We start from the raw sequence: 9,794 nt of genomic DNA on the forward strand, positions 1-9,794 counted from the left end.
TCGTCCCTCCGCCCACCCCCGCAGGGTCCCACCGTGGTGTCCCCCCCGCTCCTCCCGCACCTTCTGCCGCGCTGAAACGGGGCCAGCGAGTCTGTTTATCTGCTCGCCCATTCCCGAGCTGGGAAATGCAAACAGCAGCGAGCGCCGGGGGAGGGGGGGATTGGGGGGAACCCTCACCGTTCGCTTCCCCTCGGCTGCTCATTTCAACCTTCTTTCAAGCAGAAATTACTCACATTAATCAGGAGTGGGAATGTGTTTGCAGCCCTGCAGATTTGGCAGCGCGGAATCAAATTCCATCAGTAGCAGCAGGAGGACGGGAGCCTGTATCTGCTGTGCACAGCCTAATAGAGCCATTGCCGGGGGAAATTGGATCCGAGAGCTCCCCTAAATTAATCTACCCTTTAAAAAAATGCCAAGAGATCTACATGACAAATGAGCGCTTGCAACGGAAACAGATGCAAACACCCAGCGCATCACACCGGGCTGGAGCTGCCCCGGGGCCGGCAGCTGCGGGGGGAGAGGGACACAAAAAACCTCCAGGAACTGGGTCCCTGGACCTGCAGTCCGGGTGGGGAGAGCTGCGGGAACAGCAGAGAGGAGCAAAACTCTTAACAGATCATTGAAGGCTCACGGAAAGGAAGGGAGGGGGTGTTGTCCCAAATCTGGGTTCTTTCACCCAGTGTGCAAGAAGCTGATCCACACACGGGGTTGAGGTATTTGATTTATTCACAGCTCTCTGCAGAAAGGGGTGCTGGGGGGTCACCCAAACTCTGCAATAATCACAGACTGGTTTGGGTTGGAAGGGACCTTAAAGCTCATCCAGTCCCACCCCCTGCCATGGGCAGGGACACCTCCCACTAGCCCAGGTTGCTCCAACCCGGCCTTGGACACTTCCAGGGATGGGGCAGCCACAGTTTCTCTGGGCAACCTGTGCCAGGGCCTCCCCACCCTCCCAGGGAAGAATTCCTTCCCTGTATCCAACCTGAATTTCCCCTCTGTCAGTTTGAACCCCTTACTCTTTGTCCTGCCACTCCAGTTCCTGAGGAACAGACTCTCCCCAGCTTCTTTACAGCCCCTCCAGGTGCTGTGAGGTCTCCAGACAACCTTCTCTTCCCCAGGCTGAACAGCCCCAGCTCTCTCAGCCCATCTCTGTCCCAAAGCCCCTCTCCTGCTCCCCAGGATCAGTGCTGGGAGCTTGGAGCCGTCCCCAGCACGGGCAGAGGTGCCATGGGGCAGCCAGGAGAAGCCCAGCAAGGCAGAGCCAGGGCTGTGGGGCAGCAGCAGGTGCTGCCAGGCTGCTCCCACCACCACCCCACCGTGGCAGGGTGGAAATCAGGGCAGGGGGGGGTTCCTGGGGTCCTGGCTCTGTGCCGGGTGTTGGGGCGCAGCTGCCACGGCTCCTCTGCTGTAATAGAGCTGCTGCTGCTGCTGCTCCAAGGTGATTGCTGCTTTATTGGCTTATTTTTAGTCGTGTGGCCGCGTTGGGAGCAAGATGGATGGGGTTTGTCTTGCCTTGGGAGAGACTTTTGTTGCAGCAGGAGCCCGGGCACGAGGCAGGAGCGACTGCTCTGAGAGCTGCCTTGGAAACGGAGGGAGTGAAGCTCCCCAGGGCAGGGAGGAGCTCTCCAGCCCCCCATTCCTGCCCCAGGAAGGGTCTGTAGGGTGGGCATAGAGGGGCCAGGCCAGGTGTGTGGGCTGCTTGATGCTGGGCAGTTACCTCCAGTGGAGGACCCCCAGTTGTGGGGGGTCCCACAGACACACGTGGTGGGAAAATCCATGTGGTGGTCAGGGTCCTGTCTGCCCTGAGGGTCTCCCATTCCAGGGGTCTGTCTTCTCACAATCAGACAGTGGGAATGCTGCTGGGCCCATCTCCAGGAGATGCCCCCTGGGCAGGGGTGATCCCTGGAGGGGAGGGCAGTGCCCTGCTCTGTGTCCGAGCTCCGTGTGCGAGTTGGGTTTGCCACCCAAGCGGAGTTGTGTGATGGCAACTGGAAAAATAAATCTTTCCCGGGTGAGTTTTGCTCCCTGATCAGATGTGCTGCCGGGGGGTTTTGTTGCAGGAGGTTTGTTCTGTTGCCTACAGAAAAATCCAGGGCCGGGTGTCGGGATTTTATGACAAGGGGAAAGTGGAACATCTGGAGAGCTGGATGAGGAAGAGTGTGACCTCGTTTAAAGGATCAGGAGTGTGTGGACAGTGTGTGGCAATAATTGGGTGTCTCTGTGTCCCCCCCAGTCCCATGGGGATGGTGTTGCCCAGGGAGCAGAGCCTGAGCACCCAAGCTCGTGTGCCCTGGTCCCGTGGCTGCCCCTGGAGTGGTGGGAACTGTGGCCAGCGAGGCCACAGGGAATATTGATTGGTTTTCCAGTGTAACCTGACAGAGCCTATTCTGCTGATGTAATGAAGATGGATGATCCCATCCTCCCTCACTGGTGCTTTGGGGAAAGGGAAAATTATTTTCTGCATCCTGGAGGGATGTGCCACAGTCCTCCTGTACCTCAGCTCATTTCCACTGCTCCTGCTGGTTTTCTCTGCTTTCCATCCTCGTGGTTCTCTGCCTTCCCGTGTCCCAGCACTGCACTGTCTCATCCCACCACGTGGATCTGGTGCTCAGGCTGGGGAGCAGCTGAGCCTGGCCCAGACCGTCAGGGGTGCAGACCTTGCTGCTGGGATGAGCTGGGAGAGGGCTTGTTGCAGGTGGAATTCCTTTTCCCATGGTGGAAAGCTCTCCCACCGGGCCTCACCACAGCCAGAGTCCCGATCCAGCCTTGCTCCACATCTCACCTCTCCCTCCTCCTCTGCCTTTGCTCCGTGTCTCCTGTTCTCCCTTTGCTTCCCCCACCAGTGTCCGCCTGCACGTGCGTCTCCTCCTCGGGGCTGAGGCAGCCCAGCAGCCCTGGGCACCCCAGCTGCCAGCCCAGCTTGCTGCAAACACATCCCACCTCCCACACACGGGCAGATCTCCCACTGGTGAGCCCAGTTCCTGAGCCCAGAGCCTCATCTCTGGACCTGTTCAATGCCAAGTGAGGTTGATGAGCTCCTTCCACAGCCTGACCTGAGCGTTTGGGACAGTGCAGCCTGACCAGCAGTGATGAATCCACCTCTCTGCTGTGACACCAGGCTCGAGCACTCACATGGCACAAGGCACTTATGTACAGTCATAAAAGTGATTTAAAATTGGACAGGGGTTTAAAAGAAAAAAAAAAACCTCAGCTCACCAATTCTCAGGTCTGTATTTCTCTCGTAGTCTTTACCCTTCGGGTTTCATGTTTTCAGGCTTTTCTCAACAAACAGCACAGTTGGAAATGCTACAGTGTTTTTCTATCAGAGCTGAGAATCCTCCAGAATCACGGGGCTGTGGGAAGAAAGAGAAGTACCAACTGCTGGAATGCACGAGGTGTGATCTCCAGAGCCACCAGCACCTCTGCAAAGGAACCATCCCTGCTTCAGGAACCTGCTGAGTCTCAGTGCTGTCCTCTGTCAGATCCAAACCCCAGCACTTCACAGACCTGGCATTCCAGGTCTGACCCAATGCCTGGCACCTCCCTCACTTCCAGCTGAGCATCCATCCCGGGAAAACACCCAGTCGTGGAGCAAAGATTTCCAGGGATGCAGAGAGCCAGTGATAACCACGGCCCACGTGTTAAAACCCAGAGCCTCTTAAGGCTGTTTCTGGGTGGGATCTCTGGCATTCCAGCCAAGTTCTACGAGGGGATGAATAAATTCTTGTAAAACCAAGGGGAAATAATCCTGTAGCAAACACATGGCACCTTTTCGGCCTCATGAGTCCACTTGGATATTCATGGCAGGGCAATTACTCTTTTTCCCAGCTCAGGGAACTAATTTCCTACGTAGTACAACTCCACCAGGAGAGGAGAGCTGGTCAGGGAGTTAGGGAGGAGGGGAAAGCACAGTGCTCAGTGATTTTGAATTAAATACTTTAAAAATAAGGCACCCCAAGCACCTGCCTGTCGCTGGAGGCAAACAAGGCATGAACACAACGATGAACTTTTTGGTGGCCTGGGTGGCATTTTTGTAGTGGGGTCATTTTGGGGAAGATCTTTGGAGGGTCCAGGTTGCCGGGAGCACATCCACGTGTTCCACAGCCACCTTTTCCTCCTGCTCCCAGCAGACAACTCCAGCCTAACATCTGGCAAAGCTGTGGCCCGTGGCAGGCCGGGCTGACAGTTCCTGGGAGATCAACCCCCCGAGCACCATCCCTTGGTGGGAGCTCACTCACAAAGGCAAGAAAACGGAAGCAAATCTTACATGACACATTTATTTTTGTCATCTATTTATTAGCTCAGAGCAAAAGTCCTGCTGCGCTGCATTCTGGGGATTATGCAAATGAGGGACATCAAGACAATTAAAAAAAAAAAGAAGCCCAAGTGAGCACAATGTCAGAGCTGGAGCAGATGCTGAGGGGCAGCACAGCCCCCCCTGACTGTGCCTGGCCTGCTCCAGATCCAACATATCACCCCATCCAGACCCTCCCCGTGTGGACAACCCAGCCAAGCAGCTCATTAGGCCCAGCAGTTAACGAGCTGCCCAACACACCTCCCAGGGTGTTGCCCTCATCTGTAGCCCCATCCCTGTTCAGGGGAAGGATGTGCAGGATGGACCCTGCTCCGAACTCCTCCCGTCACAGGTCTCACCTCCATCGCCGCGGCCAAAATTAACGGTTAGAATCGGATTTAAGGGGTCGTTTAGGGGGTTGCTCACAGGGCAGAGAGCAGGGAGGGTCCTTGTCCCCCCAAAAGGGACCTCCTGTGTCCCCACGGGGAGCAGCCCGGTGGAAGGTGAGGTAATGCCGTGCTCATGCCGGGTCGGGCGCTGCCACGGGAGGAGGATCCGGCGCCCAAGCCTGGCTAAATCCCCACTGAATCACCCGTTGTTACACTGACAGCTCGGGATTTAGGAGAGCTAAAGTGGATGGGTAGCAATGAGCTGCGGGAGGAAAAGAAGAAAAAAAAAAAAAAAAAGTTCCCAAATCCGACTTGTCTTTGCTTTGCTTTGCCAAGCCCCGGAGGACTCGGGATGTGTGTTTGGGATTTAATCCTGTCTGAACCCCTCTCGTTTGAGACAGAGGTGGAGGGAGAGCTTAAGGCGGCTGAAGTGCATGTCGAGAGCTGCTCCCAAGGACAGCTCCTGCCCCGGCTGCTCCTGGAAGCGGGAAAGCGTTTCCCAAAAGCCTGTGGAAGAGCACAGGCAGGCTGGCGCTGGGAGACAGGCAAAGACGCAGGGAACAGCCAGGGAAACACGCTCGCATCCCCGCTCCGCTAATTACACTCATTAGGGAAGGAATGCTGCCTCCGATTTCCAGCTCCACCAGCTATTTTTAATCCCCCTGCCTGCTGAAAGCGCGCACCGGAGACCTCGGGTGGGTTTTTTGTGGGTTTTTTTTTTTGGTTTTGTGGGGTTTTTTCTTTTCTTGCTGGAAACGGGGATTTCTCCTCCCAGGTCAGAGGCTCTTTTGTGTCTGCTTGGCTGGGAGACGGGGCCGGAGACAAAGCAGGAAGGGAGAAAAGAGGGAGAGAGGCGAGCCGGGGCGAGCCGGCATCCCTGCCCCGGGGAGCGGGATGCGGGAAGCTGGAAGGGATGCAGAGGAGTGCGCGGCTCCGGTGGGGAGAGATAATTTATGCACAACCTCAGCTTGGGGTTGCGGGCGGCCGTCCCCAGCCGGCGTGGGAGGGAGGGAGGCCTCTCCCCATCGCCCCTTCACCCGCCTCCTCCCGCCCCGCAGCCACACACAGCCACACAATCCCCTCACAATTAGGAAGACACCTATTCAGCACCGCTCTGGCATCGCTGGGCTTTTGTTCCTTCTCTTCTCCGCTGGCAAAGCTCTCTCTCCCTTCCCTCCCCTCGGCTCTGAGCAGCGCCCGGCCGTTCCTTAAGTTGCTTTTTCATAATCTCCACCAAAGAATCGCCGGAGTCCCGCGGTTGAGGCTGCAGGAGGAGAGAGAGGAGGAGGGGGAGGCCAAAAAAAAAAAAAAAAGGAGGAAAAAAAGTAAGACGGCGGGTTTTTTTTTTTCTCTCTCTCTCTTTCTTTGTCTGGAGTGTTGCCTGGAGGAGTTGTGTGTGTGAGGGTGAGCGGGAGCACTGGCTGGGATGGGATGGGCGAGGAGCACACGCAAACCACCCGCAGGCACCTGCACCCCGCGCTCCGGGAGTGTTACCTGCGCAGCGTCCCCGGGGATGCCTCTCTAGGAGCATCCCAGAGCAACCCGAGCCCTTTATCCCTCGGTGGCGTGGGTCGGCAATGCGTTTGTGCATGTGGATGTGCAGATTTCAGCCTGTTCGCAGTGTTGTAGCTGAGGGGTGGCACCGGCTTGCTGTAGTTCTGTTCTTGTGGATGTACTGGATTAGCTGGGAAAATTTAAATTCTCTTTGCTTTAAGTGAGAATAATCACCAAGTTGTCAAAATGCATCCCTACATGAAGGTCTGTGAGGGGGTGTGGGTGTATATTCATGTATATTTGCATTACTTATGTTGACACAGAATTACATGCAACACATGTTAACGTTCTTATCGGCTAAATTACACGTGAGCTCATTAACTGTTGGATTCCAATGCTGGAATGAGTGTTCCTGTACATGAATATGTGTTTGTGTAATGATAGATGATATCAGATATGTAGAACTTGTTGTATATGGTAAGTTTTTTTTGTCTTACCCAAGTGGCAGCCGTGTGAGGGGGGCGGGTTGTAGGACCGGGGGGGTGTGTGTGTGTGCAAACACTTCGGCATTGTTTAGAGGGGGTCTAAAACCCGCGGATCAGCTCCTGTCTGCAGGCAAAGAGAAACTCTGCCTGGTGCAGAGGTGCATTTGGGTTTCTGAAGGGCAAAGAGCAGATTTGGGAGTGCCTGTGTCTCGCTGAACCTCCCCGAATCCTGCGAGGAGGTGCCGGCGTGCTCGGCAGAGCCGGGCGTGCCGTGGAACTGCAGCCGAGCAATCCTTCCTTCCCCTGGCTGCAAACTTGCGGCTCCAGCAGCAGCGCTGGCATTGGACACATGGAGAGGGAGGCTCTCCGGGTCCTCTCCGATGAGGTAATCCCGAAGAAAGATAAGGGAAGCGGTGCATGTGTTAACCTGAGCGGTGATGTCAGCGAGGGGAAAGGAGATTATTTGCTCGGAGGTAGGAATTGCCTTGATTTCGGTGTCTGATTCCCGCCGTTATTCCAGGAGTGCCAGGGTACCCTCACCAGGGTGAGGGGGTCCTGAGGGCTGGGGGGGGGTGTCTGGGGAGCCCAAATGGGTCGCAGTGGCTCGTGCAGTGATTTCAGCACTGTGTGTGTGTGTGTGTGTGCCAGTCCTGCTGCACTCACGTGTCTGGACTGCGATAGCCCGTTAGGGAGGAGGAGAATTTTCCTCTGCCAGAAGCTTCAGTGACAGAGAGGAGTGGGGAAGGTGGCAGAGCCTCCAGACCCCCCTCCAAGGAGCGGGCTGGGGGTGCCCAGAGGTGCCCAAGCGATGTCCCCTCCTGGTCTTTGCAGATGTCTGTGTGTCCCCAGGGAGTGGTGGCAGACCTTCAGCAGCAGGGCTGGGTGGGACCAGGGCTGGGGTGGCTCCAGGCAGAGGGAACAGGCTCAGGTACAGGCTTGGGACACCTCCACACTGCCTTTATGGGGCTGGTTTTCCCTCCAGGTGTGGCTGTGCCTTGGGGGGGGAGCAATGGGACCCCGGTGCCCTGCCCAGCGGGGTGAGAGCAGTGGAGGAAACGCCTCCAAAGCAGAAAAGAGGCACTTTTCTCCAGCAGGATTTCTCCTCGTGCTAATGGATGTCACATTAAGGCACGAGCCTGCAATGACTTGTCAGCAGAACATGATAAATGGCTGGAAACAGGGACCAGCAGGGCCGGGAGCAGCCGAAACACAAATCTCTCATGTCTGTCTCACCTTGGGCCTGACACCCAGGATGCATCCATGATGCTCCCACCCCCCCTCCAGCTGTACAACCTGCCCCTAGGATGTTCCCTCTCCAGGGGCTGATCCATGTGCTGTGTCCTATTCCAGCCCCACATTTCCCACACACAAGGCAAGCCTTGCCTGTTGCTCTGAGCTGCAGAGGACGGCCCGTGCTCCAGGCTCAGCCTGGGTTTGGCACTCAGGATCTTCCCCACAGCCAGGGGAGAGCCAAACCAAGAGCCAGCTTGGCCTCTCAGCGCCCAGACAGGGTCCTCCAAAACCCAGGATGCAAAACTGTGCAAAGCTTAACCCCCCTGTGCCTCACACTGGTGCAGGATGGCAGCTCCCACGTGGGTAAGACCATCAACCCCCCCTGTTTCCATCCCAGTCATCCCAGCTTTGCTAATCCTCCCTGGCCTGCAATGGGGAGCATCACCAGGGACACACGGGGAGGGTCCCCTCAGCCCCACAGCTGCCACCTCTCCCTGCCCCACTGGCCTCCCTCGTGCATCCAGAGGGCAATTCCCAGTGGGAAGCACACCAGTGGTGCAGCCAGACAGGGTTGCACAGGATGGAATATCTGCCAGGAACCCTCTGTTGCGTGTGCAGGTTGAGTCAGGGGGGCTCTGGGGGTCAGGGCAGCTGCTGGGCAAGTACAGGGGTCACAGTCTGGTCCTGGGTGGGCACAGTTAAACCCTCTTAAAGGGTTAAACCCTTTGAGGGTTTCCAGATGAGCACTGGCAGCTGTCCCTGCTCCTGTCCCAGGAGAGAGCTGGGGCTGGGGCTGTTTGAGCTCGTGCATGTGATGGTGAAGTCACCTGAAAGGGGGTTTGGGGTCTGCTCTGTGGGGGGGTGGAAAGGGCACTTTAGCAGGGCCCCTTCCCCCAGCACAGCCTGTCCCTTATGGACTCAGCCTCGACTGATGGTGGTGGGAGATGGGCTGATCTCTTCTTCTCCCCAAGCTTGTGGTCAGGGTGATGTCTCTGAAGTCACTGGACTCACCTGAGAGAGGTTTGAGCCCTTGGAAGAGTCTCCCAGGGGAGCTGAGGTGGCCACTCTGGTGATGCTCATCCTGCCTTTGCTTTTTGCCTCTGGACAAGCGACCCCACACCCTCACAGAGCTCTTCCCTCGCCTTCCCTCTCTCGTTCCTCCATCTCTTTGTTCCCTCTGCTCTGGTTGTTTCTGATCACTGAACCCTTCAGATGGTCTTTCTCCATTCCCAAGTCCAAGCTGCTGGAGAACCAAGGGGAGCAGTGCTCACCCTCCTCTCCTCACCCTCCTCCTCCTCACCAGGGAACAACCCCTGGGGTGTGTGGGACAGCTCAGATGGAATCCCCAAATCCCTGCCAGAGCCAAACCATTGATCCCCCATCCCTGCCAGAGCCAGGCCATTGATCCCCCATCCCTGCCAGAGCCAAACTATTGATCCTCCCATCCCTGCCAGAGCCAAACTATTGATCCCCCCATCCCTGCCTGAACCAGACCACTGATCCCCCCATCCCTGCCAGAGCCAAACCATTGATCCCCCATCCCTGCCAGAGCCAAACCATTGATCCCCCATCCCTGCCTGAACCAGACCATTGATCCCCCATCCCTGCCTGGACCAGACCACTGATCCCCCATCCCTGCCAGAGCCAGGCCATTGATCCCCCCATCCCTGCCAGAGCCAAACCATTGATCCCCCCATCCCTGCCAGAGCCAAACCATTGATCCCCCCATCCCTGCCTGAACCAGACCATCGATCCCCCATCCCTGCCAGAGCCAGGCCATCCCTCACCAACCCTGTGGCTGCTCCAGCAAATCAAGACAAACTTCCTCCCCCCATCCCCGTCTCCTGCAGCGTCTCCTGCCTCCCAGCCCAGACTTAATTACAGCTGGGGCTGCGGGAG

General features: G+C 56.9%; 1 long non-coding RNA gene across 1 annotated transcript in view; it reads right to left on the reverse strand.

Moving 5' to 3' along the window:
• The window catches only part of LOC108505852, a 4,434-nt gene extending 4,000 nt beyond the window's left edge, over positions 1–434 (reverse strand). The window contains exon 1 of the long non-coding RNA XR_001877604.1: positions 234–434. This is a non-coding gene — a long non-coding RNA (uncharacterized LOC108505852). The remainder of the gene's footprint in view (positions 1–233) is intronic.
• Between the last annotated feature and the right edge of the window lie 9,360 nt (positions 435–9,794).

The sequence above is a fragment of the Lepidothrix coronata genome, unplaced genomic scaffold (genome assembly GCF_001604755.1).
Source record: "Lepidothrix coronata isolate B3197 unplaced genomic scaffold, Lepidothrix_coronata-1.0 Scaffold199, whole genome shotgun sequence".
In the NCBI taxonomy this organism is placed as follows: Eukaryota; Metazoa; Chordata; class Aves; order Passeriformes; family Pipridae; genus Lepidothrix; species Lepidothrix coronata.